Here is a 9,940-nt window from a genome sequence, read left to right as displayed (position 1 = left end):
ACAATGGAGAAGCCAGGAAGACACCACGTCAAACAAGTGATTATGTTTAACATAACCAAAACAAGTTATGTTGATATCATGCACCTAGAAGGACATAAGAGAAAGATGCTTCACCTTTGTGGCATGTCTCTTTTATAGCCCCTGCCTTATAATGAAAAAACATCAGGCAAACTCAAATTGAGATATTCTTCAAATTATTTACCAATATGTTTCAAAAGTATCTTCATGAAAAACATGAAAAAATTTTTGATTCTCTCTTTCCAGACCTGGCTGATAAGGAGGCACCATCATGGGAGTCAACATCCACCACAACAAGGACCAAAAGTTTCAGTGCGAGGAGCCCAAGAGCCAGGACATCTACCTGAGACTGTTGGTCAAGTAGTATAGGTTTCTTACCCAACAAACCAATTCCACATTTAGGCAACTTGTGTTGAAGCAGTTGTTAATGAGTTGCAGCAACCAGCTGCCTCAGCGCTAATCCTGGATGATCCGGAAGATGAAGCTGCCTGTCTGGGAAAACAAAAGAGCTGTTGTTGTATGTACTATAATCGATGATGTGCATACCCAGGAGGTGCCCAAACTGAAGGTGTGCACACTGCACATGAGCAATCTTGCCTGGAGCTGCATCCTCAAAGTTGGGATATGAGCCTCACCTTCAACCAGTTAGCCTGGAGTCCCCCAAGGGCTGTCGTACCCTCTTGCTCTCTGGTCCAGGCAAGGGCTGAGAGGTATACAGGTATTTCAGTAAGGCCCCAGGAACCCTGCACAGCCACAGTAAACTCTATTTGCAATCCTTGGATTGCCAGAAGTTCCAGCACTACCAGAGGCTGCAGAGCTGGCTAGTACTAAACCTAAACCCAGATCCTGCCTTGCTATTAAAAAGACCTTGGATGCTGGAAAAAAAAAAGTGAAAAAATTTTAAAAAATTTTTTACTTATTTGAGGGAGAGAGCACACCAGTGGGGGGGAGGGGCAGAGGGAGAGGGACAAGCGGACTCTCCACTGAGCAGGGAGCCTGATGTGGACAGGACCACCAAGTGAGATCATGACCTGAGCCGAAGTCAGATGCTTAACCAACTGAGCCACCCAGGCGCCCCTGAAAAAAAAAGAAAATTTTTGAAAAAAGGAAGTGTTTTGCTGAGTTCGCTAGAATATCATTACATAGTTCCCATTGACAGCAAGTTTTGATAACAAATTCTATTTCTTATCTTGATATGAAAAAAGTGAGGGCCTACACAGCTGAAGCATTCATAAGGAGCATAGTACAAAGTTTAGTTAATCAATTCACCATCTGGATGTGTGAAAATAAGGAGAGTAGGCAAATATTTTTTTTCTTTACATAGGTATTTCTTTTGTAATAACTAAAAATTAAATTAAGTGGCTAAATTTTCCATTCTTCACCAATGCATTAAATTTGTATTTAGAGTTACAGAATATGAAAGAAATTGGCATTGATTTTTTTTTTTTTAATTATAGCAGAGTTCCTTACTTTCAGATTAATCTTATGGGAGTTTATTTATAAAAAGCCATTAGAAATGGACCTGAGAAAGCAAATTTGAATATAATATTTGAAATAAGCTTAAGAAATTACTCCTATAATTATGAAACTTCCTGATAATGGAAAAAAATGTTAGCATATAAACCAACAATTTAATACACAAAATAAGTCTATAAAATTAAGCCTGTTATTGACCTGTCTATAAGACTTTAGTTGAAATCTAAAAAACTTTTTATAAAATAAACAATGGTTTTGAGAATTGTGGTGCTTGTAAAAGAAATTTTATAAACAAATTTTAAAAGCTACTTGGTTAGTCATCATTAAAAATTAAAGTTAGTAATATATGTTAGAAAAAATAAGGCAGTTCTGAAATAAAAGCACTTAATAAAATCATTCAAATTAACAACATGTTAAATATCTTGTTTTTCAAAACTATTTCAGAAAGTAAATGTTGGGGACACCTGGGTGGCTCAGTCAGTTGGGCGTCTGCCTTTGGCTCAGGTCGTGATCCCAGGGTCCTGGGATCGACTCCTGCATCGGGCTCCTTGCTCAACAGGAAGCCTGCTTTTCTCTCTGCCTACTTCAATCTCTGCTTTTGCTCTCTCTCTCTCTCTCTCAATCTGACAAATAAATAAGTAAAATCAAAAAAAGAGAAAGTAGAGGGTTTGGGCAAGATGGCAGAGGAGTAGGAGAAATGGATTTCCTCTGGTCTCAGGAATGCAGCTGGATAGGGATCAAACCATTCTGAACACCTACAAACTCAACAGGAGTTTGAAGAAAAGAATAGCAACAACTCTCTGAACAGAAAAGTGACCACTTTCTGGAAGGTAGGACATGTGGAGAAGTGAATCCGAGGTGATATTCGGGAGGATAGACAGCAGGGGAGGGGGCACCATCGGCCGCTTCTGGCAAGTGATAGAACAGCAGAGCACAAAATCGGAACATTTAGAAGTCCGCTCCGCTGAGGGACGTTGCTCCAGTGGCTAAGCGGGGGGTGGAACCCTCGCAGGACAGTGTGGTCTCAGGACCCTTGGGGTCACAGAAAGACCAGGGGTGCCTGAGTGCAGCAGAGTTCCTGGGTATCAGAGCAGGGAAGCCAGCTGCAGAGACGGAGCCAAGGCGCTGGCTCTCAGCTCGGGGTTGCCATAAACTGTGATCAGTGACACAGTCAGGCCACTGCTCCTCCAGCAGGGACCCAACAAGCAGCAGATCTGGGGAGACTCCCCTTCTTCCCCCAGGAAGAACAGCATGGAAACACACCGCAGGGATCTGCTGGGTTTGGAGACTCCACACCGAGTCGGGTGCCAGAGATAGAAACCCTAGGTCACAGGCCAGGTGAGCACACAGTGCGGCCCGAAAGCAGGGAGACGGGAGTGATTGCTTTTCTCTGGGGGTGCAATGAGGAGCAGGGCCTCGAGTTCTTGGCTCCTCTGGGGGGGCGACTGGAAGGCCGCCATTTTCACTCTCATCCTCCAAAGCTGTATGGAAAGCTTGCAGGGAACAAAAGCTCTCCAGAGCAAACCTGAGCAGATTACTTAGCCCAGACCAACAAGGGCGGGGCAATTCCGCCTCCGGCAAAGACATTTGGGAACCACGGCAACAGGCCCCTCCCCCAGAAGATTTGCAAGAACCACCAGCCAAGATCAAGTTTGCCGATCAATGAGAACAGCAGAACTCCAGAGCTAGGGGAATACTACACATAGAATTCATGGCTTTTTTACCATGATTCTTTAGTCTTTCAAAGTTAATTTTTTTAACTGTCTTTTTTTTTAATTTTCTTTTTCCCTTTTTCAACCAAATCATATCAATCCCTTTTAAAAAAAACATTTTTATTTTTCATTTTTAGAGTCATATTCTATCCCTTCATAGTAGATACCCTTATTTTTGGCATATTATATGTTGTTCTCTCTTTAAAATTTTGAGATACAGTTTCTTCTAACAAATCAAAATATACCCTAAATCTCTTGTGTATGGCTTTGTTCTAGTCTCCTGCCTGATCACATTCTCTCCCCCCTTTTTCTTTCTTTCTTTCTTCTTTCTTTCTCTCTCTCTTTCTTTTCTTTCTTTCTTTCTTTCTTTCTTTCTTTCTTTCTTTCTTTCTTTCTTTCTTTCTTTCTTTCTTTCTTTCCTTCTTTTTCTTTCTTTCTTTCTCCTTTCTTTCTTTTTTTTAAATCCTCTTCTTTCTTTTTTCAAACAACTTCTAATCAATTCCTTTTATAAAATGTTTTATAATTTTCATCTTTACAGTCACATTTCATCCCTTCATTGTATCAACCCTTATTTTGTACATATATTAGTCTTTCTTTCTTTAAAATTTTGGGAGGCACTTTCTTCTAACAGACCAACACACACCCAAAATCTAGTGTGTGGCACTGATCTATGTACCAGCCTGAGCATATTTGATCATATTCTGTTTTTTTATTTTGTTCTGTTTTTGTTTGTTTTTAATTTTTCTTTTTTTTCTTTCCTTCCCTTTCTTTTCCCCTGGTTTCAGGTCTTTTCTGATTTGCTTAGAGTATATTTTCTGGGGACGTTGTTACCCTGTTAGCATTTTGTTCTCTCAATCAACTCTTCTCCTCTGCTCAGGATGACAAGATGGAAAAAATCACCTCAACAAAAAGAACAAGAGGTAGTACCGTCTGCCAAGGACCTACTCAATATGGACATTAGTACGAGGTTGGACCTAGAGCTCAGAATCATGATTTTAAAGATACTACCTGGGCTTGAAAAAAGCATGGATGTTATTAGAGAAACCCTTCCGGGAGAAATAAAAGAACTAAAATCTAACCAAGTCGAAATCAAAAAGGCTATTAATGAGGTGAAATAAAAAATGGGGGCACTAAATGCTAGGGTAAAGGGAGAGGAGAGAGGATCAGCGATATAGAAGACCAAATGATGGAAAATAAAGAAGTTGAGAAAAAGAGATAAACAACTGCTGGATCACGAGGGCAGAATTCGAGAGATAAGTGATACCATAAGATGAAACAACATTAGAATAATTGGGATCCCAGAAGAAGAAGAAAGAGAGAGAGGGGCAGAAGGTATATTGGAGCAAATTATAGCAGAGGACTTCCCTAATGTGGGGAAGGAAACAAGCATCAAAATCCAGGAGGCAGAGAACCACACTCAAAATCAATAAAAATAGGTCAACAACCCAACATCTAATAGTAAAACGTACGAGTCTCGGAGACAAAGAGAAAATCCTGAAAGCAGCTCGGGAGAAGAGATATGTAACCTATAATGGTAGAAACATTGATTGGCAACAGACCTATCCACAGAGACCTGGCAGGCCAGAAAGGACTGGCATGATATATTCAGAGCACTAAATGAGAAAAATATGCAGAAAAGAATACTACATCCAGCTAGGCTGTCATTTGAAAATAGAAGGAGAGATAAAAAGATTCCAGGACAAACAAAAACTAAAGGAATTTACAAACATGAAAGCAGCCCTACAAGAAATACGGAAAGGGGGCCTCTAAGCAAAGAGAGTGCCTAAAAGCAGCATAGACCAGAAAGGAACACAGACAATATACAGTAACAGTCACCTTACAGGCAATACAATGGCACTGAATTCCTATCTTTCAATAGTTACCCTGAATGTAAATGGGCTAAATGCCCCAATCAAAAGACACAGGCTATCAGATTGGATTAAAAAACAAGACCCATTGATACGCTGCCTGCAAGAGACTCATTTTAGACCCAAAGACACCCCCAGATTGAAAGTGAGGGGGTGGAAAACCATTTACGATGCTAATGGACACCAAAAAAAAAAAAAAAAAAAAAAGTTGGGGTGGCAATCCTTATATCAGACAAATTACATTTTAAACCAAAGACTGTAATAAGAGATGAATTACGGACACTATACGGACACTATATCCTACTTAAGGGTTTATCCAACAAGAAGATCTAACAATTGTAAATATCTATGCCTTAACATAGGAGCAGCCAATTATATAAGGCAATTAATAACAAAAGCAAAGAAACACATTGACAACAATACAATAATAGTGGGGGACTTTAACACCCCTCTGACTGAAATGGACAGATCATCTAAGCAAAAGATCAACAAGGAAATAAAGACTTTAAATGACACACTGGACCAGATGGACTTCACAGACATATTCAGAACATTCCATCCCAAAGCAACGGAATACACATGTGCCCATGGAACATTCTCCAGAATAGATCACATCCTAGGTCACAAATTAGGTCTCAGCCAGTACCAAAGATTGGGATTATTCCCTGCATATTTTCAGACCACAATTCTTTGAAACAAGAACTCAGTCACAAGGGGAAAGTTAGAAAGAACTCAAAAACATGGAGGCTAAAGAGCATCCTACTAAAGAACGAATGGGTCAACCAGGAAATTAAAGAAGAATTCAAAAAATTCATGGAAACAAGTGAAAATGAAAACACAACTGTTCAAATTCTTTGGGATGCAGCAAAGGCAGTCCTAAGAGCAAAGTATATAGCAATACAAGCCTTTCTCAAGAAACAAGAAAGGTCTCAAATACACAACCTAACCCTACACCTAAAGGAGCTGGAGAAAGAAGAGCAAATAAAGCCTAAACCCAGCAGGAGAAGAGAAATAATAAAGATCAGAGAGGAAATCAATAAAATAGAAACCAAAAGAACAGAACAGATCAACGAAACTAGGAGCTGGTTCTTTAAAAGAATTAACAAGATGGATAACTCACTGGCCAGACTTATCAAAAAGAAAAGAGAAATGACCCAAATCAACAAAATCATGAATGAAAGAGGAGAGATCACCCAATACCAAAGAAATACAAACAATTATAAGAACACATTATGAGCAACTTTATGCCAGCAAATTAGATAACCTGGAAGAAATGGCTGCATTCCTAGAGATGTATCAACTACCAAAATTGAACCAGGAAGAAATAGAAAACCTGAACAGACCTATTACCACTAAGGAAAATGAAGCAGTCATCAAAAATCTCCCAACAAACAAAAGCCCAGGGCCAGATGGCTTCCTAGGGGAATTCTACCAAACATTTAAAGAATTAATACCTACTCTCCTGAAACTGTTCCAAAAAATAGAAATGGAAGGAAAACTTCCAAACTCATTTTATGAGGCCACCATTACATTGATCCCCAAACCAGACAAAGACCCTATCAAAAAGGAGAATTACAGTCCAATATCCTTGATGAACATGGATGCAAAAATTCTCACCAAAATACTAGCCAATAGGATCCAACAGTACATTAAAAGGATTATTTACCAAGACCAAGTGGGATTTATCCCTTGGCTGCAAGGTTGGTTCAACATCCACAAATCAATCAACGTGCTACAATACATTAACAAAAGAAAGAACAAGAATCATATGATCCTCTCAATAGATGCAGAAAAAGCATTTGACAAAGTACAGCATCCTTTCTTGATCAAAACTCTTCACAATACAGGGATAAAGTTACACACCTCAATATCATGAAAGCCATCTATGAAAAACCCATAGTGAATATCATTCTCAAAGGGGAAAAACTGAGAGCTTTCCCCCTGAAGTCAGGAACGCGGAGGGATGTCCACTATCACCACTATTATTCAACATATTATTAGAAGTCCTAGCCACAGCAATCAGACAACAACAAAAAAAATCAAAAGCATCCAAATCGGCAAAGAAGTCAAACTCTCACTGTTTGCAGATGATATGATACTGTATGTGGAAAACCCAAAAGACTCCACCCTAAAAATGCTAGAACTCATACAGGAATTCAGTAAAGTGGCAGGATATAAAATCAATGCACAGAAATCAGTGGCATTCCTATACACCAACAACAAGACAGAAGAGAGAGAAATTAAGGAGTCGATCCCATTTACGACTGCACCCAAAACCATTAGATACCTAGAAATAAATCTAACCAAAGAGCAAAGGATCTGTACTCAAAAAACTATAAAAGACTCATGAAAGAAATTGAGGAAGACACAAAGAAATGGAAAAACATTCCATGCTCATGGATTTGAAGAACAAACATTGTGAAAATGTCAATGCTACCTAGAGCAATCTACACATTCAATGCAATCCCCATCAAAATACCATCCACTTTTTTCAAAGAAATGGAACAAATAATCCTATAATTTGTATGGAACCAGAAAAGACCCCGAATAGCCAGAGGAGTGTTGAAAAAGAAAAGCAAAGCTGGCGATATCACAATTCTGGACTTCCAGCTCTACTACAAAGCTGTCATCATCAAGACAGTATGGTACTGGCACAAAAATAGACACATAGATCAGTGGAACAGAATAGACAGCTCAGAAATGGACCCTCAACTTTATGGTCAAATAATCTTTGACAAAGCAGGAAAGAATGTCCAATGGAATAAAGACAGCATCTTCAACAAATGGTTTTGGGAAAATTGGACAGCCACAAGCAGAAGAATGAAACTGGACCATTTCCTAACACCACACACAAAAATAGACTCCAAATGGTTGAAAGACCTAAATGTGAGACAGGAGTCCATCAAAATCCTAAAGGAGAACACAGGCAGCAACCTCTTTAACCTCAGCTGCTGCAACTTCTTCTTAGACACATCACCAAAAGCAAGGGAAGCAAGGGCAAAAATGAACTATTGGGACTTCACCAAGATAAACAGCTTTTGCACAGCAAAAGAAACAGTCAACAAAACCAAAAGACAACTGACAGAATGGGAGAAGATATTTGCAAATGACATATCAGATAAAGGGCTAGTTTCCAAAATCTATAAAAACTTATCAAACTCAAAACCCAAAGAACAAATAATCCAATCAAGAGATGGGCAGAAGACATGAACAGACATTTTTGCAAAGAAGACCTCAAATGGTGAACAGACACATGAAAAAGTGCTCAACATCGCTGGGATTGAGATTTCATTGAGATTTCATCGCTGAAATCCATGCCAAGACACATCATAGTCATCTAAAAACTAAAAGAGAAGATGAAATTGTGAAAGCAACTAGAGAAAATGGTGCCTTAACAATAAGTGAAAAACAATTTGATGACAATGGTTTTCTCATCCGAAACCATGGCAATAACGAGAAAATGGCACAGATTTCTTTCAAATGCTGAAAGAAAAGGACTATCATCCTAGAATTCTATATCTAGTGAGAAAAAACTTCATGAATAAAGAAAGAATGAAGAAATTCTCATACAAAGGAAAAGTAAGAGAATTTGTCACCAATAGATTTGTTCTAAAAAGATAACTAAAGGAATTTTTCTGAGCAGAAAGGAAACAATGAAAAAGAAACCTTGGAATGTAAAGAAGGAAGAAAGTAACAATGTAAGAAGCAAAAATATGAGTAAATATAAAAGAATTTTCCCTCCCTGAGTTTTTGAAATTATGTTCAACAGTTAAGCAAAAGCTTACAACAATCTCTTTGGTTTTCAATATATGTAGATAAATATATAAGACAATTATAAATGGTGAAAGGAGAAAAGCATATAATTGGAGGTAAGATTTCTATACTTAAACTGGTAAGATGTTGACAATTGTAGAGGGTGATAAGTTAGGAATATATAATGTAATGTTAAAACATCTAAAACAAACACACTAAAAAGCACTATAGATAAATTAAAGTAATTTTTTAAAATAATAAAAGTATGTTCAAGTAAAGGAGAGGAAAGCCTGGAAAAGAGACAGAGAAATGATAAAACAGAAATAAACAGAAAACAAAAAATAAAATATGTAGGAATTAAGCTACACACTCCTAAATAAATAAGTAAAAAAAAATAAAATTTATAAAATTCATTAAGATAAATAAAATAAAGAACAACATATCAAAACTTGTGGAATGCAATGAAAGCAGTATTAAGTGGGAAAATTATACAATAAAGGCTTAAATTTAAAAAACAACAAAGATTTCAAATCAACAATCTAACTTAACACCTTATGAGACTACATGAATAAGAAAAAGCTGAACACAAAGCCAGCAGAATGAAGGAAATAATAAAAATGAGATCAGAGATAAAGAACAGAAAAACAATAGAAAAAAAAAGGAAACCAAGAGTTAATTCTTTGAAAAACATTAACAAAATTGATACATCTTTATCTAGAATGTCCAAGGAAAAAGAGAGAAGCAAAAAATAAAAATGAAATGGAAGAGGTAAAATTACAAATGGTTTTGCAGGGAAAAAAAACGACTATGAAAAATTGTATGCCAATGAAATTGATAATTTATGTGAAATGAACAAATTTTTGAAATGCACAACGTACCAAGACTGAATCATTGTGAAACAAAAATTTTGAATCAACCTATAACCAGTAAGAAGATTGAATAAGTATCAAAAATCTCCCAACAAAGAAAAACCCAAGACTAAATGGCTTCACTGGTGAATTCTACCATTTACTGGAACAAAATAGAGAGCCCAAAAATAGCCCTGTGCAGCATAGTCAAATAATTTTTCAAAAGCAGTTTAATGGAGGAAGGTTAATCTTTTCAACAAAAGGT

General features: G+C 37.5%; 1 pseudogene; it reads left to right on the top strand.

Annotated features, from left to right (window-relative positions):
• The first annotated feature begins 289 nt into the window (after positions 1–289).
• LOC114220910 (large ribosomal subunit protein eL18 pseudogene) lies at positions 290–911 on the top strand (annotated as a pseudogene).
• Positions 912–9,940: the final 9,029 nt, after the last annotated feature.

The sequence above is a fragment of the Eumetopias jubatus genome, unplaced genomic scaffold (genome assembly GCF_037043125.1).
Source record: "Eumetopias jubatus isolate StellerSeaLion01/CBP00866 unplaced genomic scaffold, mEumJub1_p1.0 scaffold_4, whole genome shotgun sequence".
NCBI classification, from domain to species: domain Eukaryota; kingdom Metazoa; phylum Chordata; class Mammalia; order Carnivora; family Otariidae; genus Eumetopias; species Eumetopias jubatus.
This window is presented reverse-complemented; position numbering and strand designations above follow the sequence as displayed.